This window comes from Vulpes vulpes, unplaced genomic scaffold, assembly GCF_048418805.1.
Source record: "Vulpes vulpes isolate BD-2025 unplaced genomic scaffold, VulVul3 Bu000000627, whole genome shotgun sequence".
Classification (NCBI taxonomy): Eukaryota; Metazoa; Chordata; class Mammalia; order Carnivora; family Canidae; genus Vulpes; species Vulpes vulpes.
The window spans coordinates 2511419-2537660 of record NW_027325667.1 but is presented as its reverse complement, the minus strand read 5'-3'; the positions used below and the strand labels follow the sequence as shown (position 1 = coordinate 2537660).

At 34.6% G+C, this 26242-nt stretch overlaps 1 long non-coding RNA gene and 1 pseudogene across 1 annotated transcript; both read right to left on the bottom strand.

The window, feature by feature from the left end:
• Positions 1-14542: 14542 nt before the first annotated feature.
• LOC140596362 (mothers against decapentaplegic homolog 2 pseudogene) lies at positions 14543-15690 on the bottom strand (annotated as a pseudogene).
• Positions 15691-19073: 3383 nt separating this feature from the next.
• Positions 19074-25976, bottom strand: LOC140596344 (uncharacterized). The gene is made up of 3 exons (XR_011998372.1): positions 25748-25976; positions 22638-22731; positions 19074-19271 (listed from the first exon to the last, which is right to left on the bottom strand). It is a non-coding gene; the product is annotated as an uncharacterized lncRNA (long non-coding RNA).
• Positions 25977-26242: the final 266 nt, after the last annotated feature.

Genomic DNA, 26242 nt, shown 5'->3' with positions numbered 1-26242 from the left:
CTTTGCTTAGTCTCAATTACAACTTGATGGAGAGATGCATCTCTCTACTATTTAAGACATTAAAAAATATTGCTATTAAGAAATAAAAATAATTTTTAAAACATATTTCTTTGCACTACTATGGAAATGTAATGAGTCACAATATACATAACCAAGTATGTTGAGAAAAATTTATTCTTTCAGAACACATTCTTCAAAGAGCCTAATGATTGTACTTATCAACTCAGGGTGCTATTAGCATTAACGGAGATTAAAATAATAAAAATCATACTGTTTCTTAACAATACATCTGCCATTTTTGAGAAGCAATCATTTATAAAAGAAATTTGAATGTGTATTTTTCCAGGACCAGTAGAGAGAGAGAGCAATAACTCACATATGGAATTTCTTCTCGAATTTCCATATATCTTATAAATTTTCCTTTTACGGGATGCCTGGGTGGCTCAGTGTTGAGCATCTGCCTTCGACCCAGGGTGTGATCCTAGAGTCCTGAGATCAAGTCCCACATCGGGCTCCCTGCCTGGAGCCTGCTTCTCCCTCTACCTGTGTCTCTGCCTCTCTCTCTCATTTTCTCTCTGTGTGTCTCTCATGAATAAATAAATGAATAAATAAATAAATAAACAAACAAACACATTTTGATCATTACCATTTCCTTAGAACTCTTGAATGACATCTCTCTGCCTTCAGAACATGGTCCAACGTTTTTAACAAGGTTTAGAAGGTTCTTCAGTGCCTTGGCCCAGCAAATTTATCCACAAGGATTTGAGAAAACACAAGTTTGAGAGGTTGTACTGCATCAGTACTGACCTAGCCAACACTCTGATATAGAAAACTGGAATTTCCTTATTTTATGAAAAGGGTGAAGCAAATATATTCTTAGGCTTCTCTTTCTAAACAGACTGTTGCTCCTAAACCCTTCAAGGGGTCCTCTATTGCAAATGAGGGTACACTCGTGTGTGTGTGTGTGTGTGTGTGTATGTGGCACACACACTATCACCCCATCCTCCTCCAACTGTTTAAATTATTTTATTTCTCCTAAGGTGACATCTTTCTTTTGCTTCAGATAATTAGCTTATGATTTGCAATGGATTAGAGTACTTCGCTGCAGTTGTCCTTGTTGCACTGTCTTATGCCTTCTGCGAACTCTAGATATTCTTACTCATCATTCATAGCTCAGTTTAGAAGTCACTCCCTTCTAACTGTGGAATAACAGGTCTCTTTCCTCTATTAATTTGGAAGCTCCCTGAGAGCCCAGGACATTTATGCCTTTGTATTTTCAGTATCTAGAGCAGCATTTGACCTGTAGGAAGGGTGCTTAATAAAGTTAGCTTCGTATTAGTAAGAACTTAGAATATTTTAAAGTGAAATTATTTTCACCTTTTTTCCCAACCTATGGTTATTAATAGATTTCATGGAGGGATGTACAATAATTACACTTTTAATTTCTTGACTTGACTTACCTGTTCAATGTAACATCAAAATAGAGGATAATTGAGGGATCTAAGTATTGTTCTGCCCTCACATTCATCAATCATCATTAACCCCTGATATTTTCTGAGTTAATGATAATCAGGTATCAGGGCTCTTTTATTTTGGCTCACATCAGTTTCCTTTCCTTTTGAAACATAAATACATAAACCTCTAACATAAAAAAAGAAAAACGGAAATTTGAAAGACAAATGTCAGAAAATTTCCCTACAAAAGTATTGTCACTGGGGAGGTACCCCTCCCCCCTAAAAAAAGTGTTGTTACTAAAATTTAGGAGAGATTTTTATTTTTTGGTCACTGCAGAAATTATAAAAAATATGAAGCATTTAAAAAGATGCCTTTTATGACCTTACTTTATCTGTTTTTTTAAAAATATTTTTTTAAGATTTATTTATTTATTTATCTATCTATTTATTTATTTATTCTTGATAGAGAGGCAGAGACACAGGCAGAGGGAGAAGCAGGCTCCATGCTGGGAACCCGACGTGGGACTTGATCCCGGGACTCCAGGATCGCACCCTGGGCCAAAGGCAGGCGCTAAACCACTGAGCCACACAGGGATCCCCTAAAAAATATTTTTGATAAAAAAATTAATCTGTATTCCACAAAAGTAATCAAAGAAGTTATCTTCTTGACAAAAGTAGAGAACAACAGTATAATATTTAAATCTTTGCTTTAGGTTCCAAAAAGTGTGTTAGAATTCTAGTGTGACAGTAATTTTCAAAAACAATCTAAGCTGTTAAAACATTATAGGAATCCCTCCCCCAAGAAACAACCAAGTTTTGTGCTGAACAATAAAAATACATTCTTTACTATTTTAAGTAAGTAAATAAACTTAAATAGAAATGAAGATAATATAGTCATTGGTTACAAGGAAATTTAGTATACTTTATATGTGGAGCAAAGGTCTTCAAGCAAAATTGTAGTATGTACATCCTTTAATATTTATTTCACTTTATGTATATATATGTGTGTGTGTGTGTGTGTGTGAAATACTGAAATGTATCTACTGATTTATATACCTACATATGTATGTGTGTGTATTCAAAAAGGCCCTTTTTAAGTCAAGTTCTACACTACCTGGTTTTCGAATATCTCATCCTAATGTATCATGTACATATTCTTGTCTATCTTGGAAGTGACAAAAGAGTTTTAAAAATTCTCTAAAGTTTGAGTGACGAATTCTTCTAGGTTTGTATTATAATTTCCTTACTATTTCTTGGTTAAAGTATTTACACCCATAAATTTTCCTAGTGATTTCCTTGGAGTCTCACATTATATTTGTTTTAATATGGATCATCAATCATTTAATGCATACCAAAGACTCTAGCAATTCCTTCTGAAGTTTGAAAACTTGTAAAAGTTTAAAAAGGAGCAGTTAAGATCTATATCCTTTGATAATGTTACCATAATTATCTCCTGTTTCGAATCAGACAACAAACTGCTTGGCCTTCTCATGCAGTTTCTTTTGTAAAATGATGTGTTGGAGTAGATGATATTTACAAAGGTTTATGTTTCCAACATTCTATCATATAAAATTTACAACACCTTTCCCTTTTTTATTTTGATTTATTTATGATAGTCACAGAGAGAGAGAGAGAGAGAGAGAAAGAGAGAGAGGCAGAGACACAGGCAGAGGGAGAAGCAGGCTTCATGCACCGGGAGCCCGATGTGGGATTCGATCCCGGGTCTCCAGGATTGCGCCCTGGGCCAAAGGCAGGCGCTAAACAGCTGCGCCACCCAGGAATCCCACAACACCTTTCCCTTAACATTCCATACTTGTATTTAAATAATTTAGGGAGGTTCATTTATTGATTGATTTTTACTTTAGTTTTGGTTTCCTCTTGTGCATATCTTCAGACATGGAATCCTCTCTGCTACTGGGTTTTCCTAGTCCTGCTGTTGAATGAACAATTCAGTAAGAACCTTCTTAAAAGCTAAAGGAATTGGATGTGCAACAATGTGGAATCTCAATATCCCAGGAAAAAAAAAAAGAGATGTTCTTAGCGGGAGAATCAATAGGGAACAAAAAAGTGTAAAAAATTGTGAATACAGTCCCAGGGAGAGGAATCAGTGGCTCACGCAAAGACACAGTGCTGACCACATTAATCAACTGGAAAAGGTTCAGAGAAAAGACTTCAGAATTCCCATAATAATGGTAGAAGTTCAGAAAAGGCTTTAAGAAAATACTCTGAGGTTGGTTGATCTCCCAGAGGGCATAAGACAGCTAAATGAGGAAGTGCTCATAAAACAAAGAGATAAAAGAAAACACAGTCTGAAAGATCTCTCTACTGCACACTGACCCAACTTACCACCTCAGAAGTTTTGTTAGACCATTGATGTTAAATAGCTAAATAGAGGGAAAGGGACATCATATTAAGCTAAGTCTCCCAGAGAAAACATGACTCCTGAGGCTGAGGAAAGCTCTTACAGCTATACCAAGTTTTATTTTATACCAAAGCTGTAGGGTAATACCTTATAGAATTTTAAAATGTGCACCATGCTCGGGAAATTCCAGAATACTAAGAAGCTCTTTGCAAACTGATAAATATCTCGCTCCTTTCTCAAGCCTAACAATGCTTTGAAATTCAAGGAACCTAAAAAAAAAAAAAAAAAAGAAAACAAAAATAAAAACAAAAAGCCTGATTTAGCAATGCTAAAGGAACAAAAGACAAAGCATGATTGAAATATCTAAATTGTATGATCCACTTTTTTTAAAAATCCAGAATGGGAACCACCAGGGAATGTATGAACACAGACCTATTTTAATGTAGATGGATAAAGACAGACATGCAGAGATAAGAAAAGATTTGGTAAAACTCAAGGGAATGTTATTTCTGTCTTGACTTTAAAAAATACACAAAATGTCCCTTTTCTAAATTTACAGAGTTTCCAATTGTTTAAAGAGTTGAGAAAAATGGGGTCCCTGGGTGGCGCTGTCCTTTGGCGCCTGCCTTTGGCCCAGGGCGTGATCCTGGACGACCCGGGATCCGGTCCCACGATGGGCTCCCGGTGCATGGAGCCTGATTCTCCTTCTGCCTATGTCTCTGCCTCTCTCTCTGTGTGTGTGACTATCATTAAAAAAAAAATTACATTTGGTATCAAAATCTTTTTTTAAATTTTTATTTATTTATTCATGATAGACATAGAGAGAGGCAGAGACAGAAGCAGGTTCCATGCGGGGAGCCCGACGTGGGACTCAATCCTGGGACTCGATCCTGGCACTCCAGGGTCGTGCCCTGGGCCAAAAGCAGGCACCAGCCCGCTAAGCCACCCAGGGCTCCCCACTTGGGGTCAAAATTGAATGTCCTATAATCTCATGGAAGAGGAGGAGGGAGAAAGGGAGAAGGAGGAGGGGAGGGAGGGTCACTGGAGAGAGAAGGAGAGAGAGAAAGAGAGAAAGAGAGAGAAAGGGGGGGATTATCTGAGATGAATATAGATATCCTGTGATAAGCAGAAAACAATGTGGCAGATCTCCGATAAATGAAAATCTATATTCAGAGACAATATTTACAGTTTAAAATTTAAAAGTGTTCTTATATTCTCCCAGTCATCCTACAGGCATATTTTAATGTTTTAAGAGAGGTCAATTGAAGTCTCCAGTTTATCCATTCATAAATAGCGTTCATGAATATTCAGTAAAACTTAAGGTAGTATATATATTTCAGTAAGAGTTAATATTTCTTTTGCAATGGAACCTTCAGTTTAGAGTGCTAACTTCTGTAAACCTTAAGAAAACACTTCAAAAAAAAAAAGAAAAAGAAAACACTTCAATTTTCCATAATAAAATAAATAATACAAAGATAAATGTTAAATAGCATAAATTCACCTTTTATACTCCAAATGTTAGACAAAGTATAATGGACTCAATCTTGATACATGACCCTAATTATAAACAGTTTGACACTCTAGATTTGAAAGAGGTTAAAATTATAGACATTTATTTACATTGTATAGTGGATGAATAACAGAATTAACTCATTGAACTACAATTGAGTTGTCTTCAGAGAAAATGGCACTAAGAATTATAAAGGAATAATAAATTGACCTATGACTTTTCCTCCACATGAATAGGTAGCTATGAGATGTCATGAAGATGTCAAGAAATGCTCAAAATCCAATTCATTTTAATTGAAACAAATAATACATGATTAGGTCTTTTTAGAAGGCCGTAAAAGGACAGTGTATCTAAACAAAGAAAGGATATCACAGTGTCTGATATTGAAAAAAATTGGCAAACAATGTTTTAATTGAATTTATACTTATTGTTTTAATTTGTTAAATAAGATCATGGACTCTCCAGTTCTATACTTCGTGGATACATTTTTTTTTAACTTGAAACACATACTAAGTACCTTAAGAGCAAAAATAGGAGTAAAGAAAGGATTTATTCTTTTTTTTTTTTTCATTCATGAGAGACACAGAGAGACAGAGGAATAGACAGGAGAAGCAGGCTCCATGCAAGGAGCCTGATGTGGGACACGCCCTGAGCCAAGGCAGATGCTCAACCACTGAGGCACCCAGGAGTCCTGAAAGGATTTATTCTTAAACCTTGTACCTTTTTTTGAATCATATCACAATTCCTAAAAAGTTATTTTTTTTAATTTTATTTATTTGAGAGAGAATGTGTGAGAGGTGGTAAAGGGCAGAGGCAGAGGGAGAAACAGACTCCCTACTGAGCAGGGAACCCAATGTGGGGCTTGATCCCAGGCCCCTAGATCCTGGGATTGTGACCTGAATCAAAGGCAGATGCTTAACTGACTGAGCCACCCATGCACCCCAAAAAGAATAATTTTTAATACACCAAAATAAGGCAAACCACTTTTGCTGTTGTTTGTTAAATAATTTTCAGGTTTCAGTTATTAAATTCCAATTTCTTTTACATAATACCTTCGCAAATAATTAAATGAAAACCAAAGCTGAATTTCCTGCCAGACTTATTATTTAGCTGTACATTTTGACCAAATTATATCTTGCCTAAATCATTTTTCTTAAGGAACTACTGTTTGAATTATAATCTTATAAGGTAATGTAATACATATAATAAACCAAATATAGAATTAAATAATAATAATTCTGATATCTTTTTACATAGCAATGAAGTTAGGCTACCTCATTTAATGGTTCCAGAGAATCCCCTAAATTTATGTTCTCAAAAAATTAATTGCCTAGTCGTTATTGGTCTTAAATACATTTTAAATAGGTAACACCATGCCACCATTCCTCATTATTTAGTTATCAATATTCCAAACGGAACAGTTTAAATAGAAATTTAAACAGAGAACTGTTAAATTGTGTGCTATTCATCTGTGCAGTTGAAAACTTCAATAAAGATTATTCATTTGCCTCTCAAATACTGATTTTAATCTTACACATAGTTATTTGATTATTTATAAGGCAACTGTGATCATTTAATCCAGATACTAATGCAAGAACAATTTTTCTAAGAGATGGAAGTTTTTGCAATTTCTCCTTGGAATTATCTTCACAGAAATACTGGAAAGGAAGGGACTGAGGGGAATTAAATCACTTAATAAAATAGGAAAATAACTTGTGATGACTAGTAAGTTCATAGAATGGTGTCCGCACATTTACATGCACATATCTGCACAAGTTCTCTCCCTTTCCCACATTCTCTCCTTTCTGCCACCTCATGTCACCGTCTCTTTTTTATACGTTCATCCATCACCACAGTTATGAATGTATGTATGTATGTATTTTCTATCCATCCATCATTTAACTATCCATATATATATATATATATATATATATATGAAAATCATTACTAGAGAAAACAATCCAAAATTTTGCTTAATAAACTTAAGTTGGAAATTTGCTTCAATATAAGGCTCTGGAGGCCATCAATATTATGCATCAATTGGTATTTATCTATATAGATCATTACATTTTTAAGACAGAAACTCTTTAATTAAACTATACAAATGCCCCAAACCACTGTTACACCTAAATAAGTTTACAATTATTCTAATAACAAATATCCTGTCAGTGTCTTCAATGGTCGTATGTCTTAAAATTGTTTTTACAATATGTTTTAATCAGGAACAATCACAACAACAACAAAAAAGTCAATAAAATGCCATTCACATTTCTCTTGAATTTCTTATAATTTATAATTGTCCCTAACTCTATACTGATTACTTCAAAAGTCTTTTTGTTTTGTTTTGTTTTAACTAAGCCATTTATCCTATTGAGTTGTGATTTTGCCAAGTTTCTCCATGAAGTTTCTTCAATATATTGGTATGTGTCCTTTATTTTCTTAAAATGGTTGTTAATTCTAGAGTCTTGATTGATTTTGATTTTTTGGTCTCTCTCTTTTTTTTTTTTATCCAAGGTTATGTCATGGGTGACATAGTCTTCCATCAGGAAGCACATACATGGAAATCATTATTTTTCCTATTCCATAACAAAATAATAAATTTAGCTACCTATATCCATTACTTCATTATGGATTGCAAAGTGTTGAAATTCTAATTTTATCATTCCAACTTCATGTTTAGCTGGACACTGCAAAAAGCAATTTTACCTTAAAAATCCTTTGCCTACTCTGAGGCAGAGTTCGTACCAGGAAGGCAAATTAAAAGCTTATTTCTTTTCATTTCCCAAAATTCAGAATATGCAGTTGCTTTCTAGAATCATTCAAAGTGGCATCTGTGTTATTACTATACATATTTAAGTAGCACAGTATCTTGGATTCAGATGTATTTAGTATGTATGTTTAGTATAATTATTCCGTGTCTTGATGCTCAAAAATTGTGCCATCTTTGGCCACTGAAAGCAAATGCATGACAGCATTTATGCCTTCTTGACATGACCTCTGTGGCAGTTTCCTCATTTTCTGATATGACAAAGCATTTGTATATTACTTGTCACAAAACTGGAATCAGTTATTTCTCCAAAGAACCCTCATTCATATTAGGGGGAATGATATTAAGAGTCTAGAATCTGCCAATAGTGATATTCATTGCTACCAAATTGGTCAGTCACTGTTTCCATTCTTTTTCAGGGAATAGAGCTAAAAAATACACATACATATGCACATTGATCATAAGTTCATCCTGATATTCCTAGATAACATATGTGACTTTGGATTTTTACTTAACATTTTTATGTTATACTTACATGTTTTTATACTTAAAAACAGGGCTCATAATCAAATTCTCATTATTACTAATTTGCTTTACATGCATTTTTTACATGTATGCCACTTTCAGAATAAAAATACCAATATTGCTCTCAATAATATGATTAATGAGAACAGTTTATTTATTTATTGCAGTTTTTTTTTTCTCTTTAAGACATACCTCATCAGACTACTATATTTTAAAATTACTTGATATATTTACTTCATATGAGCTATGCGACCAGCTTGGTATAGTTAAATTCATTTGTTTTATTTTATTTTAACTGTTTGTTTTTAATTTTTTTATTTAAATTCAATTTAATTAGCATACAATTATTATTAGTTACAGAAGTATAACTTAGTGATTCATTAGTTGCGTATAACACCCAGTCCTCCACATATCAAGTACCCTACTTAATGCCTATCACCCAGTTATCCCATCCCCCCACTCACCACCCCTCCAGCAACCCTCAGTTTGTTTCCCATAGTTAAGAGTCTCTTACGGCTTGTCTCCTCCTTTGTTTTCATCTTTTAAAACTTTTCCTTCCCCTGCCCTACTTTCAGCTATTTTGTTTCTTAATTTCTACATATGAGTGAAACCATATGATATTTGTCTTTCTCTGACTGACTTATTTCACTTAGCTTAATACCCTTTAGTGCCATCCACATCGCTTAAATGACAAGATTTCATTCTTTTTGATAGCTAAGTAATACTCCATTGCATATGTATACTATATTTTATCTATTCATTTTTCTTTTTATTTTTAAGATTTTATTTATTTATTCATGATAGACACAGAGAGGCGGAGACACAGGCTCCATGCAGGGAGCCCAACACAGGACTTCATCTCATGACTTGGGGATCATGCCCTGAGCCAAAGGCAGATGCTCAACCACTGAGCCACTCAGGCATCCTTCTTCTCGGTGCTTTTAAACATTAAATTATGTAATCTTCACAAGATTTTGTCAGCTTCTCTATTAGCCCAGACCCACACCAACTGCCTTAGAAACTTGTTCTTAACTACTACTCCACTCCAAAACCAAATTTTAAAGAGATAAATATTTAATTATACAAAGTTTCAGAGTCACCAAAGCCATCTTCACTTCTCACACGAACTACAAGTCTGGGGGTACCCAAAACCACCTTCCAGTTTGATAATTTACTCAAGATTCACAGAACTCACTAAAAGCTATTATATTCACAGGAACTAATAGAGTGAAAAGATGCAAATTATAATCAGCCATAGGAAGAGGTTCATGAGATAGAGTCTAGGACATTTCCAAGTTTAAAACTTCTAATAGTTCTCTTCCAGTGGAGCTGTGAACAATGGTAACAGTTCCCAGGATTCAGGTTTAACAATATACATGGAATATGTCAACAAGGAAAGTTACCCAAGTCCTGGTATCCAGAGTTGTTTTGTTTTGGTTTGGTTTTAGATTTTGATTTATTTGAAAGAGATAGAGTATGAGAGGAGGAGCTGAGGGGCAGAGAGGGAGAAGCAGACTCTGGTCTAGCAGGGAGCTTGATGCAGGGCTTGATTCCAGACAGGACCCTGAGATCATGACCTGGGCTGAAGGCTGACACATAACCAATTGCACCACCCAGGTGCCCCATGGTATCCAGAATTTAATTGGATTTTGGTCATATAGACATGCCCATATGGCTGACCTAAGTCTAGCCTCTCCAGAGGTCCAAAGCTCCCACAATAAATATCAGTATACACTATCAGACATGTCCCCAGGCCCCCAGGCCGATAAAGGCATTTTATCAGGCAAGATATCCCAAGTAGTTAGAGATCACCCTCTAGAAAATGAGGACAAAAGTTCATCTCTCTTTGGGTAAGGTCAATTTTTAACACTCGTCCACTGCTACAGTTCATCTTGGTTGAGCTCTTCATGATCATACAAGATACAGAAGGATAATATATTTTCAGAGTTTAAAGGAAATAATAGAACTAAATGAGAGAAACACAAGTATTATATCTAGTTGCACATTCCATCTTAGCCAAATCCACTACTTCTTTAAACTGCAAAATTAAAATCCTTTTCAAATTATTGCTGTATGATTTTGGAAATATGCTGCATATTTTCCTGTGCTTGAAAATGGAAAATATCTTTGGAAAGGAAATACATACTCAAAATGATTGTTATAATTTGTCCCCCTTCTGTCATATATGCAAGAGACTTCTAAGAAAGATACAACCTAAAATATAGTAACAAATAAGCATACTACAATTTCATGTCTTAGGAGATTATCATTTTCCTAAATTTTGAATAACATTCTTATTGACAAAACATTCAGGGAAGTTGCAGAGGACAAGTATACACCCTTGCTTTGTAGTCAACATAAGGTACAAGAATGACAAAGTAGAAAAAGCACAGTACAGATTAGCTAGATTGTGAAGGCACTATTTGTGATACATTACATAAATATGTTCCCTAGCTTTATAAGTGGAAATTAAAAAGTAAATCCTTTAAATAAACTTACTGTTCCAAACTAACCACGGTAAACTCCATGTATCACTGGAGAAATAGGCTTATTTGGATTACGTTATAAATGTGCATAAATCATATATTTTGCTTGTTCTGGATACTGTACAGAATGTGGTAATATGGAATTTCCTTTCAATATTTGGAGTACAGCTATTAGGATATAGTAGCTACTAGCCTTCTGATGTCTTGCACTGAAAATAAAATGCATCATTTTGGACATTCATTTTCAACTTCATCTGCAAGGAGAATGGTATCATGTACAAGATCTGACCAATAGAGTGGTCACACAGATCAGATTATACTCTTACTACCACTAAAATTTCAAACCATCAACAGAATCATAATATACCATTCAAATGTTTCCAATTTTTTACATTTTCTAAGGCACACAGGAGAATTTCTTTTAGCAGCTAATGCAACTAATTGGATATTTTATTTAATTCTAGTTTCATTAAGGTCATGTTTATAATGTTATTAATCAACTTCCTCATTTTTTATTAACAGATTAATGGTAAATAACACATTTTAGATTGTTTTGTGCATTGAACCTCTATTAAAAATATATTCATATTTCGGAGGTGTCTTATATAAAGTCTCAGAGGGGCAATTATTACCTCGATTTCTTAATATATTCCAGTTCTTTAGCTAAACTTTAAAACTATAATTTCTGATTACTAAGCCAAAATCATATATTTTTAAAGGTATTGTATTGAAAATTTATCTCTTAAACCACATGGTGGTACTGAGGATGGGAGTGAGAAAACCACTCTTTTTCAAAGATATTTTTAGCTCCTGATTAAAATAAATGGTCATACAAAAGGTGGTGAATGAATAGATTTTGAATAAAATTAATTTAGATATATGTTATAAGACTTCAATAAAAGATATCTATGAGCTGCCTCAGGCTTGGGCAAACTGTTAAACATTTCTCATGATAACTAATGTAATAAACACCCAATAACAGAATGAAAAATTTAATAACAATCTATTAGTTCCCCTACTTTCACAACATTGATTCTGCTCACAGCTATCAAAGGGCAACTATCAGATCTGTGTATCATTCAACACTTTCTTAAGATAACAGGAAATAGGAACTATAGGCCAAAAATAAAATGTAGGCTACAGTTGATGCTTCTAAATGTGTCTCACTTTAAATACCAAACTGGTACATAATTCTAAAACTATGAGAAGAAATTTGATTTAAGAGAAAATAATATATTTGTCATCTTACAGATTTTTATTTTTGTTTTTTAGATGGAAAGATTGCAAATGTATAAATTTGTATAAACTCTCTACAGGCAAAGTCAGGCAGACTTCCATAGCAGGGAAAATTCTTATTGGCAGTAAGTAATCAGTAAGACAGCCAGATGAAATGCCTTATTTTCTAATTTCTAATTTGAATTTTTTTTTGTTTTCTAAAATATCAATATATTTGCATTATTATTTTTTACAAGTGTGAGCACTTAACACAGTAAATAGATTACTATAATAGATTAATAGATTAGTGTTTTTGTTTTGCTTGAAGACTGATAGAATTCTCTTGTTGGAAGATGTTATTATTTTGTTTTGTTTTATTTTATTATTTTATTTTATTTTATTTTATTTATTTTATTTTATTTTATTTTATTTTATTTTATTTTATTTTATTTTGTTTTATTATTTTATTTTTATCTGCCCCCTCCAAAAAAAAAATTATTTTTGGTAAAAGGTGTTGTGCCCAAGATTGCGAATCCGAGAAACCACCGAGGAGCCCACACCGATGCAAGTACACGAGCGTTTATTTACAAGCTCAAGCTTGGGTCCAAGTACACCCAACACAATGGAGCAGGGACTTGGACCCCAAGGTGGTTTCCAGCTTAGTTTTATCGGCTGGTCTAGGGGACCTCCAGAAGGGGTGGAGGAATTTCTCAAGTCTGTTTACATTCTGATATGGGGCTTTCAAGGGCATTAAGCACGGGGAGTGGGGGTGGGGGTGGGGGGGGCTGAGATGTCTGTACTTGTGCTAATGCTGAACTTGAGGTGAAATGGCCTTAATTTTCTCAGCCTCCACAATGCCCAAGAAGACATCAGCATGTCTTTAAAATCTCCTCTTCCTCCTGTACAGGAAAGTATTTCCAGAAACGAATTTTCCCATTTAATATTCAAACACAGAAAACCTATTCTACAAGGTGCTTCAATTGGTTGGACTTCAAGTGCTTTTTCCTCTTTTAAGTTTTTAGACAGTAAACAGCCCATGGGGCTATGACAAACACTATGACAAAAGAGTTGTCACATTTAGCCTTTTAATGGGACTTGATTGGCAACAAAGCTTGATGACATGCTTAAGCAACACACCTGAAGGTGAGTTAGGGACAGATGAGGCTAGGCAGGGCTAGGTAGGCAGCCATGGAAGCAGGCTCACAAAAATCCCCAAAATGCTGAGGTGTCTGGAAACCAGAGATAAGAGAACAAGCCAGACCACACTGCCCTAAGGTGTGGGTGAGGAGGGTGTCTTGTTCTAACACCTACTGTAACCAAAAAAATCATCAGACTCTAAAAAGGAAGAAGCCATTAAGGATGTTATCACTAGTCCTTACTCAATGGTGATATCAAGGGATCTTTTAAAAGGATTTAGGTTCCCTGATCAGGCTTTCAGTAAAAGACCAACCCTACAAGCCCTCAGTGGCAACATTGTGGGGACCCCTCTCACTAATAAGAGCTTTCTCTGTATCTTTACTTAATAAGCTTCTATACTTTACTCACGCTCCTGTGTCCTCAAGATTCGTTCTTTGACTCTGTGAGACAAGAACCAAGTTCTCTGTAACAAAGGGATCATATGTGAGCTAATACTTTGTCCAACCACTGTAGAGGTCCATTCAGATGAAGTTCAATCCCATTGGTGCTGCTTGGCTATGAATGAATGAACACACAGTGGGGGTCCCAAAGCCTCTAGGGCTAAGGGCAAGCTCTTGCCCTTGCAGGCTGCATTTATTCAGTTCTCAGGCAAAAGCAGACAAAGCACGCCCTCTGTTTTTCATCCCAATCTACTTTAGAGGTTGTTTACATATTATCTGAGGCTAGGCCGCCCTTTCTCAAGGGATAAAAGGAGGAATCCATACTGTTTAAGGCCTGACCTTGCATAAGATAAAGTCTCCCTCTGAACCATCACATTCATGGCATCTTTGTAGAGGACAGTTCCTTCTGGAAACCTTCTTATGCAGTCATTCCCAAACACAATCTGGTGAGTGTTCGTTACCATGTGCCTTCTGTATTCTGCTTCCTAGTATTTCACAAAGCTCATTCTTAGGATGCACATCCTAGTTGATGCACAGCTTCAAAACTCTGATTAGCACACTGCAGGAAGAGCAGCAAATTCCTGGTTAGTGAAGATCTTCAGACTGCAGCCGGGTGGAATTTTACGCTGTTGCAGGGTGTTAGCTCTATCTCTGAGGATACTTGGGGCTCTGCAAACGACTACAGCATCACTTTAGGCACTCGGTGAAAAATTCCCCACCTATCTAATATAAGCACACTCCTCTTCCTATATGTCTTCTTGTCATTTCTACAGTCACATTTTGGTTGATATTAGAGAATAACCCTATGCAGAACCTTTCTGGGTTTGATGGATCTGTGAAGCCATCTACACTGAGTGAGAGCAGTGATGCCTGAAAATTCTCTCCAACCCTCCGGTTTAATTCATAATATGCTACTGAACACCTAAATGAGTAACTGGCTGCAAATTCAAACTATGGTTAACACAGAAAAAGTAGTAGGAGATAGTTCTGCTGGAGATCCTATATCCGTTCATCTGTTGATCATGTTTTTTCCAATTTCCATGATACATCCAGGAGATGGAGTTTCTGGGGTGTAATTACTCTGTGGCTCGGTTCTCACTGGGAAATTAGTATTTCCAGGAATGGAGCAGGTATAATCATCTACAGGTGACAGTTCTATTAGGATTTCAATACTGGAAGCAAAACTTGTGTCTCAAATCTCTGGTAATAGTAAAGTGTAAACATACTTCAGATCTTTTTAACAATTAAAAGCACGTTCACAGTTTACAATTGCTTTGGTTTCATGATGCCTGTGAAGATCAGGCCAGTACCACGGTCAGCGACACATAAATGCGGCTGTCCTTTTCAATGGGATACTTGAAGACAACCATCAAGAGACCTGGTTTGCTCAAAGAAGCTGTGAAGGCCTGTCTTATCCCACCGATCTCTCACAATGGGTGTCCTCAGTTTCTGAATTTCAGAGCAAGTGCTTGGTATGGTAAGACATTTAGTATTACAATTTTGAGTGGTGATGGCTTTCTCAAGCTTATCTAATTGTCCTGTTTTCTTTAGTTTCTCTGCCAGACATTTAACTGCTTTCTCAAACCACTTTTTTTTTCCATTCTGTTCTCCTACCTGCTCATCCACATGATTTCTTCTATCCCAGCAGTCTCTTCACAACTGGTGGAGTGAATGGCAAATGGACATGTTTTTACTAAAGGCAGCAATCCACACTAAGGAAATATCCTTCTTTATCTAACCTAAAGTGCTGCTGAGCATCTGTCCTTCAATGCCTTGGCCCAAGGTCCCTTCCATGGTCTCTTGTCTGCACTATAGATAGAGGCCTGTTGAGGGCTGCTGCCCTGGTCCACCTTTTGTAGTCAAGCCAGGAGTGGACACTTGCTCATCTGTTGAGGAGATTTGGGGGCAGCCCCATGGAGTGTCCTGAGGACCAGACAAACCCAAACCCCGAGCAAAAGAAAGTTTCACAGAGGCTCTAATGGAAAATTTATTTTTTAAAATGTCAGACATTAGACAATCATTTTTAAATATTATAAAACAAACTTTCTTTGAAGTACACAATCAATAAATCACCATTTTGTCACATAAATCTAAGAACTTTTGTAAAAATCAACTCTATACTACTCTGGTTTGAATTCAGATTTTTTAAAAACTCTAATTTCATTAAAAATCTAATTATAGTATAATAATCACAGCAGAATCCAACTTGTCCCTATGCCATCACATATACAAAATCTCCTACATTATAACTCAAATCAGTATGTCCATATCTGAAGTCATTTATCCTCCAGCCCAAATTTGCCAGTGCTGGTGCTTTTTCCTTTCACTTTGTCTAAATGAATGATTATCAACAGCAACTACCCTAACACCTAGCCCAGAAGCCTATGTATAATTATTCAGTGCCCCATTTCCTACCTCGTGCCAATATCTTACAAACTACATGTGCATTCTAGTTTCCAAACGCTCCCTAATTTTTCTGTTGCTACTTGCCACTAATTTCATCTTGCTATCATTAATTCTCTGAATTTCTGCAAGTTATCACTATTGCCTGACAAGTCATTCTCCACACTTCATTCAAATTATAATTCCCCTTCCTTGAAAATATTCAGCAATGCCATGCTTACTAAATTACCACGTGTCTCTTATTTGTTCCATGTCATGTAATTGACCACAAAACACTGAAAAACATTGTGATTACATATTTGTTTTCTCTGTGTTTAGGTATTTTTAAAATATTTTTTATTTTATTCATTTTAGAGAGTAAGAGCGAGAGCATAGCAGAGGGGAGGGTCAGAGGGAGAGGGGGAAGCAGACATTCCCAGTGAGCAGGGAGCCTGATGTAGGACTGGAGCCCAGGACCCCAGGATCATGACCTGAGCAGAAGGTACACCAGATACTAAAGTGACTGAGCCAACTAGGCACCCCTGTGTTTTGGTATTTAAGAACACCATCCCTCCAGATAGACTACCTTCTCAAGGTAGATGACTTTAAAAGCATCCTGAATATTTTCCTATGCCTAAACACTGGAAAATATCTTTGGTAAAAATAGATAAATTACATAATACTCTCTACATTTACTAGCTGTGTAGTCGTGACCAAGTTACTTAAATAGTGTACCTCAGTTTTCTCATTTATTAAATGGAGATAGTAATATCACATAGGATTGCTATAAAGATTTCATACATTTATATGTTAAAGAACATAGAGCAGTGCCAGGAGCATGTTAAGCACTATATAAATATTAGCTCTTATTTTATAAATAGTGTAAGAAAATAAGAAATATTTCTTACCATTATCTAGGAAAGTAGTTATTAAAGTTGATGCTAAAATACTGTATATTAACAGATATACACACAATAAGTGAATTCATAAAGAAACTCAAAATGATTATTAAATGAATCAAAGATATTACCCATCCTCCCAAACCTGGAAGATATGGTAAAATTCTAGATGCAGAGGCATTAGAAAAAAAATTAAATACTTAATGTCAGTAATATTACATGTTATAAATATATTAAACTAAATAAATCTTTATCAGTTCCGTCATCTTGTTCAGAAAATAAACACAAGCAGTTTCGTTTCTACTATTTTTGTAACTGATTGTATTCTTATTCAAGATAACCAAAATATCATGCCCTTCTATAACTAAAGGCATTAGGTTTCAAGACATAGATTTTTATCAATGACCATTAAGATAGTAGTGTTGAATTCTCTCTCATTCTTTATTTTACAAGGCATCACCCTATATTACTTTAGGATTATAATGGCCTTTGTACATAACTGAGCTACATATATTAATGCTACAGTTTTTTTTTAGTGGTGCTAACGGAAGTCCTTTTATAAGTACAAAAACTCCACTGTGAAATTATCATTCAGATACAGACTAAAGTGTGTGAAAGACAAGATTAGACTATTAGCCCTCAAATATTTTTGTGAATTTCTTTTACCAGTCTCTTCTCAAAACATTATCCTAAAGCATCTTCTCTGGAAGAATGCAAGTTTTTATGATAGTAATTTGGAGTAAATATTTTGGAATGTGAGGCTCTCTCTGTAAAAGGCTGACCCAACAGTGTGGTTCTAGGCAGCCAGAGAGCAACAGAAGATGTCAATATACAATAACACTTAAGAATTCTCATTTAGAGTTTTTTGTGTGTGTGTTTTTACACTAAATGAGCCATACTTCTTGCAACCCCAATACTCTGCTGTCCAATATCTTTTCATCTAAAGACGTCACCTTGTGGAAGCCTGTTCTGGAATCTCTTTCCTACTGCTAAAACAACCCCAGGAGTTCCCATTCCCATTGCTTACTTGGGGAAAATAGACCTGCATTTCCTGACGGAATTTTGAATATACTTTCCATAGAAACTAGGTTATGAGTTGTGGTTACTAACAATAGAAATGTTGCAGTCAATATATTTCTCTATGACATTATGGTAAATAGTATTTGTGAACTTGCTTCAACAATTAATCACCTTGTAAGGTATTGTTTATAAGAGGAATTTTAAAAATCTGCATTTCAAAGTGCTAAACTTCTTTGCAGGCAGCTTTTGGAACATAACAAAAATGTTAGTGGGGGAATATGCTAAATTTATATCCATCAATGAGAATATTCTACCATAATGTTGACCACAATATAATAAACTATTTGTTAGCTTTAACTGCACTGAATTCAGTGACTGAGAAAATTGAGTCTGAGTGTTTACAGCTACTTTTAATTTCTCATTAGTGCTTGTTTTAAAAACACAGGAACAGTGGAATACAGTGAAATACATCAAATACACTTGGCTAAAATCTTGAAGGGGGAAATTGAAACATCAAAATAATTCAACTGAAAAAAAATTAATTATAGATAGATTTAATTTACCGAAAATATCACTAATGAGTAACAGACCGCTAAAAGTTAACTATTGGGTGGTAGTAGAGAGGGGAATGAGTCAATACGTAAACTATTAAAGGATGAAGAAATTTAGCATTTTTCTTATCAGCAAGCACATATATATATATTAAAAACAATATTTTAAAAATCTGGCAAGAAAAAACACTTATTAAAGGATATTCACTCAAGTTCTTTCCATCATCCAAGAACCATGCTACAATTACTTTATTACAACATCTCAGGTTTTGAAATTTTATTAAGAATGAAAGAAATACATTGGAATTATTGGCCGGAACTTGGCAACAGTTATTTCTATATCACCAACTCCTCCTCATCAATCAAGAAATTGTCAGTTTCCTCATGGAGTATATGAAGTTCAGACTGCCTAAATGTCAGTGTAAAAAAGACTTACTCTCTTGGAGATGATGAGCATGTACTTCCACTCTTGCTCATCATTTTCAACCATTTGACCAGATTTTGGTCTTTTCCTTCTGGAAATCTGTGCACACATGAAGTAACAATAAATGACAAAAAAAATGCCAGAACTTTCTTTATATTCCAGAGATATGAAATCCCCCAAATGCTGCAAGCAGTAAGCATCATAAAATAAACTCCAAGATTTATTCATTGAAATAATTCAAATAATTTTCTTGAATTGTCCTGATAGTTTCCACGCAAATAATTCAACCTTTCAAGAACATTACTATAGAGAAAAGATGGCTGCTTGCATTAATATGTAGTATATTCCTTGCTTTGCAAGTTTTCCTAAATAACAAGCCTAAGAGTATCATTATCACTTAACCAATATGTTACGTATCTGATACTTTTGTCCCGATTCTAGAATAATAAAAACTATTTTTATATTTTGTCATTAGGTTTCCTTGGACTCACTGATTTTTTTTAAATAAAAGTGCTAGCATTTTAATATATTGTGTATGCTGCATTTGTTCTTTGAAAATTCATGGATCATTAACATGTTATTTTTTATATCACAGGAAACTTTACAGTGTACAATAATTTTGAGGAAGATTTATTTGACTAATTACTTAACTATCATAAAACCCACTATAAAATTTCATACAAGCATGTGAAATTCCACACTGATCATTTTATTAAAAATATAAACCTATACATGAAAGTATAAATGTATGCATACCTATACTTGTATATACTTAAAATGTGGGACTTAATTTATTATATTGTATAGGTAGGGAGTCCATATTTAATACATTTGTATGCATATGGAAAGTAGGAGAAGGTGTTTTCTTCATGATATTTCCTGCAAGAGCACAATGTGTTGTGTTTGTTTAGCACCTGCTGTACTGCCACATGCCAATTCAGACTCTCCTCCCTTTTCACTTGTACAAACATCAAACAGAAGGGACATTGAGTAGGATTATTTTATTTGAAATATAGTTCCTTATTACTGAGTACCACTGTAAGTCATTATGAAAACCTATTCATCTTTGAAGTTGTAGTTCATCTCCCACTTTATTTTTTTTTGTGGGGGGGGTGGAAGTGTTTTCATTAGAGCTTTGGTCAGACAGGGCGCAGCTGGGTCGGGCTCGGGCTTTAGCAGGTGCTTGGACGCTATCCAGCCCCAACCCCCCCTCTCCCAGGAAGCACCACCCTGGAGCCAGAGGGCAGCGCCTCTGAGCATGGGCAGGGTCCTCGCTGAGACCTGTCCCCAGTCTGGGGCGGGCTGGCGAGCAGCATCTCCCACTTTCTTAATGGAGCACTCTCAGATACTGAAAAGCCTTACTGAGGCTACTTTTCTCAGAAATGCACTGCTTTTAAGAATCAATAAGCCTGTCAAATATCTCAATCCTTAAGTATCTTTTTTGATTGTTTAATTCCAATAAACCAACTGCTTGGTGGTGCTGTGTCCCCATATGTATTCTTTTTACTTGGTATTTTGAAGAACTTATCTGAAGTATTTCTTGAATAGTTCATATATAATTTTCCCCCACTTCATTTGAGCTATAATTGACATATATCTTTTTTAATTGACATATTTTATAAGTGATGTACAACTTGTTAATTTGATACACTTATATAATTGCAGAATGATTATTATCTTACCTTTACCTCCATCTCATCACAAAATTACCATTTCTTTTTTGTGGTAAGAACATTTAAGGTCTACTCTCTCAGCAACTTTCAAGTATGTAACCTAATAATATTAATTATAGTCACAGTCAATTCAATACTGTGAATTACATCCCCAGAACTTATTCTTTTATAACTGGGAGTCTGTACCCTTTGACCAACATCTCCCCACTTCTTCAATCATGCTCCTCCAGCCCCTGATAACCACCATTCTATTCTATTTCCTTGAGTTCAACTCTTAAGATCACACAAAAGTAATATCATACAATAGTTGTTTTTCTTGCCTAATTTATTTCATTTTGCATAATGTTCTCAAGTACCATCCATGTTCTTGCAAATGGTAGAATTTCCTTCTTTCTCATGGCTGAATAATAGTTCATTGTGTGCGTCTTTATTCATTCATCTATTGATGAACACTGAAGTTATTTCCTTATGTGGGAGATAATGAATAATGGTAAACTATTTGACAAGAAAGCCAAGAATATTAAATAGGGAAAGGACAGTCTCACCAAATGGTGTTTGGAAAACTGGATATCCACTTATAGAAAAGTGATATTGGACTCCTACTTAATATCACTCAGAAAATTAATCCAAAATGGGTTAAACACTTAAACATAAAACCCGAAAACATATAATTCCTAGAGGGGAAAAAAATGAAAAAATCTCCTTTACATTGGTCTTTGCAATATTTTTTTTTTCACATGACACCAAAAGTACAAATAACAAGAGCAAAAATCAATATGCAGGACACATCAAACTAAAATACTTCTACATAGCAAAAGAAACAACAAAGTAAAAAGAAAACTATGAAATAGAAATATTTGGAAATCAAATATCTCATAAAGGATTAATATCCAAAATATATAATGAATTCATACAAGTCAATAAAAAAAAAAGTCTTGTTTAAAAATGGGCAGAGGAATTGAATAGATGCTCAGTGTGACTAATGACCAGGGAAATGCAAATCAAAACCACAATGAGACATTACCTCAAACCTATTGAGATTATTGTTATCAAAAGGCAAGAGATAACAAACATTGGTAAAGCTATGGAGAAAAGGGAACCCTTCATATATATTTTGGAAGGGACAGTGACTAAGTGGAATACTCTCAGAAAGGGTGACCTAATTGCAGGAAATCATGCTGGGTTAAGAAAATTTGAAGAAACAGGTCATATTTAGTCTCAAAAGAAGACCTAGAGGGCAATTTGATCACTGCATTGGTATCACTTAAGATGTTCTACATGAATAGGTGTCCAGGTTTATTTTGTGTTATTCCAGAAAGTAATAGATGAACTATTAATATCAATATACAATTGTATTTTAGAGGAAGGAGAAAATAGCCTATTGTCTAAGATTTAATTAGGTCACTGGACATCCTAGAAATTGAACAGTGAGCCAAATGAGAAAATGTATCATGAAGGGATAAGGCTAAAGACCTAAGGAAAGATAATCATTAGTCAATAAATTTGAGTAAATTCATCAATATCCCAGGAAATATCAAGCACCAATAGTGCAAGAATATAAGATTTTTCTATTTTTGCCCTCTAATTTACCACTGCCTCTCTCAGGCATACTTAATCCCTCTCCACAGTCCTTCAGAATAATGAGATTTAAGAGCTTAGTGGGGAACAACAGGAAACCAAGTAAGTCCTGCTATCAACAAGGCACATGGCCCATCAGTTGCTTATCCTTTTCAAGTGGCTCAGAAGCACAGTTCAGATATAAAGCCACGTTTTATGAATTCCTGAGACTTACCTCATCTCCACAGGGCATGCAGTTGTCAGTGTTCCTGAAAAGGCCTGTTTTAAGGTGAAATTTGAAAAGTGGCTGGGCTGAAATCAATGTTGGCCTATGGAAAAATAAATACCATAATTAACATTAACATTAAAATCTTGTACAAAAAAATTATAAGAACTTAAGTTCTTAAGTTACAACCACTTAGAGTTTATTTCAGTTGTAGAAAGTCTAATATTTTATTTTTTTAAATTTATTTATGATAGTCACAGAGAGAGAGAGAGGCAGAGACATAGGCGGAGGGAGAAGCAGGCTCCATGCACCGGGAGCCTGATGTGGGATTCGATCCTGGGTCTCCAGGATTGCGCCCTGGGCCAAAGGCAGGCGCCAAACCGCTGTGCCACCCAGGGATCCCGAAAGTCTAATATTTTAGGAATAAATGAATTTAGGTTCTTAGGGAAGTAGTTAATAAATAAAAAGATGAACAAGAAACTACCTGGAAATAAAATGGAAAACAAAACAAAACAAAACAACAGTGTCAGCAGAGTCTCATTATAGCAAGGTTTCACAGGTGAACTATTCCAGATAGAAGATAAAACATAATAGATTAGTCATGCAAATGACTATTATTAATGTGACTTATTAATAAAACACATTTTAGCATATACATATACACAAATATCAAGGTAATTTATATTAAGGTAACTTAGGCAGCCTCCCTTTAGCACTTCAACAAAGTAATAAATCTATTATGTATCCAATATTTCTCTCTGTTTTTCTCCCCATCATTCTCTGTTTCTCTAAGTAATACAATTGACTGCTTTGGTTGAGAACTTTTAATATTTCTGTATTTAATATCTATCTTATTTTGGTAAATAATTTCTTCTAATTAAATCAACATGCTTGTGTACTGCTATCTTCTTGTTAAACATTACTTGCGGTTTTAAGATATATGGATTGCAATCAAACATACAAAAAAAAAAAAAAACCGCTCAGTGCAATGAATTATTACCACTCATTTGAGTGGCAAAAATTAAAAAGATGGACCATACCAAGTGTTGGAGGAAATGCAGAAGAACAAAATTTTTGGTACTTTGAAAAGTTTTTAAAAATTAAATGACATGATAGAGACTCAACAATAAAGAAAGAGAGTAAAAAGAAAATAGGAAATAAAGAGGGGATAGATATTATCATAGACCTTAAAGACATTAAAAGAATAAAGCAAGCTCTTCCCTTTTGCAGCCATTGCTGAAAAACCAGTGGCCAAAATGATGTTTAATCCCTTTGTCACTTCTGACAGCACGAACTGTAAAAGATATTTAAGTCTTCCCAATATCACAGGAAGATTGTCTTCCTCTCTTTCTGAAGAGCTGAGATAGAAGTACAATGTTGGATCTCTGCCCATCCAAAAGGAAGATGAAGTATAGGTTGTATGAGGACACCACAAATCAGCAAACTCGTAGAGTACCCCGGGTTTATAGGAAAAAATACATCTTCTACATTGAACAAGCACAGGAGAGACGGCAGTTGGCACAACTGCCTGCGTGAGCGTTCACCCTGGCAAGGTGGTTATCACTAGACTAAAACTGGGCAAAACCCACAAAATGTTCCTTGAACATAAAGCCAAATCTTGCAAAGTAGGAAAGGAAAAGGGCAAATATAAGGAAGAAACAATTGAGAAGATGCAGGAATAAAGTAATCTTATATATGACTTTAAATACAAAACGTAAAAAATAAAAAAAAAGGATAAAGTGAAAAATATTATAAACACCTTTTTGCAAATAAGTTCAATAACCTGAATAGGATAGATAATTCCCAGTAAACACCCAAAATTAAAGAAATAGAACGTCTGAAGAGACAGATTTTTTTTAAAGTCATAAATTATTCCCACAAAGAAAATATCAGGCCCAGATGGTTAAAACTGTATCAGATTTTTAAGAAATGGAATAGATTTTCCGAAAATAGATGAGGGAGGAACAAAGTTTATTATAAGGAATATATTTGTGTCCTTTTTTTGTACAGAGAATTAAGAATAAACATCTGAAGTGATGAAAATGTTTCTCCTTAAATTTTTTTCATGGTTTCAGAAGCATGTGTTTTTCTAATATTCTAAGACACATTTTGAAGCATCAACTGTGACCTACATTTTACTTTAGCATGTATTTTGTGCTTACCATTAGGTTAAGGAAGTGTTGAGAGATGTACATCTGATAGTTGCCCTTTGATAAGTATGGGCAGAATGTATGTTGTGAAAAGGAAAAGGAACTAATAATTGGCTATAATGAAATCTTTCATTCTATTATTGGTGGTTGTTAGACTAGTTATCATGAGAGGTTTAACATTTTCTAGAAGGCTGAGGCAGCCCATAGATATCTCTTCAATGAAGTCTTATAGCAAATAACTAGATTAACTTCATTCAAAGTATATTCATTCAACAACTTTTGTATGACCAATTCTTATTGGGAACTGAAGATATCAAAAAAAAGAAAAAAACGTAGATTCATTTCCTACTCCCAGTATCACATATGTTGTTTAAAAGAGGATTAAGCGATACTTTAAAAATTTCAATAAATACTATAGCATGCAACTACATGGAAAAAGCAAGCCACCTCATCTGGAAAAAATCAAGTCAATATTCAAGTCATGAGCTAATCCTGATGAAAACACAATTGATTAATGGTTTTGACTTTTAATAATTGTTCTAAAATATTTTTGACAGTTGAAAAAATATTGAGTACATCTCCTAAACATCTTGCATAACTTTACTTAGAAAGCATTGTTAATTTCTCATGATATTACTGATCTCTGTTAGCAATGTTTTTAATGACAGAATAGTAACAAAAATGAGGAGTAACTTAGTTCTTTCTTTTTAGCTTAATATTCTGATGGTTTTCAATTTTCAACTATTAGAAATGATACTATAATGTATAGGTTATGTATAAATTCTTCTGTACTTCCCATTTCCTTGTGATTATATTCCAGAATAGGATTAGAAATATTACCAAAATTTAAAATTAGCAGTATAAAGGGTATAACACATTTGGAGGTTCTATGAATTTTGTTAAAATGATTTTTTTTCCTAGTAACTTAACCAATTTATAATCCCATCATCGAGTTAGTTGCATTCTTACCAACATTAAGAATTTTTACTTAAAGGATGCCCGGGTGGTTCAGCAGTTAAGCGTCTGCCTTTCGGCTCAGGGTGTGATCCTGGAGTCCTGGGATCAAGTCCCACATTGGGCTGCCTGCATGGAGCCTGCTTGTCCCTCTGCCTGTGTCTCTGCCTCTCTCTCGCTGTCTCTCATGAATAAAAAAATAAAAATATTTTAAAAAAGAGAATTTTCACTTAAAATAATATCATATAGTTTATAGAATCTAAAAATACATACAATAAAGGCAAAATAGAATATTAATAATAAGGTAAAATTTTATTACAATAATGTGTTAAACTATCAGCAACGGAGACATTACTTTAAATTTAGACCATGGAAGCTTCTGTGGAAAAGTTGAAACTTGGTAAGACTTAACAATCTCATAGGATTTTCACTGTAAAACATTAAAGAGTGAGAATATATGATTTAAAAAAGCAGTAATTTTTAACATACTGATTAATATATAGCAAATTT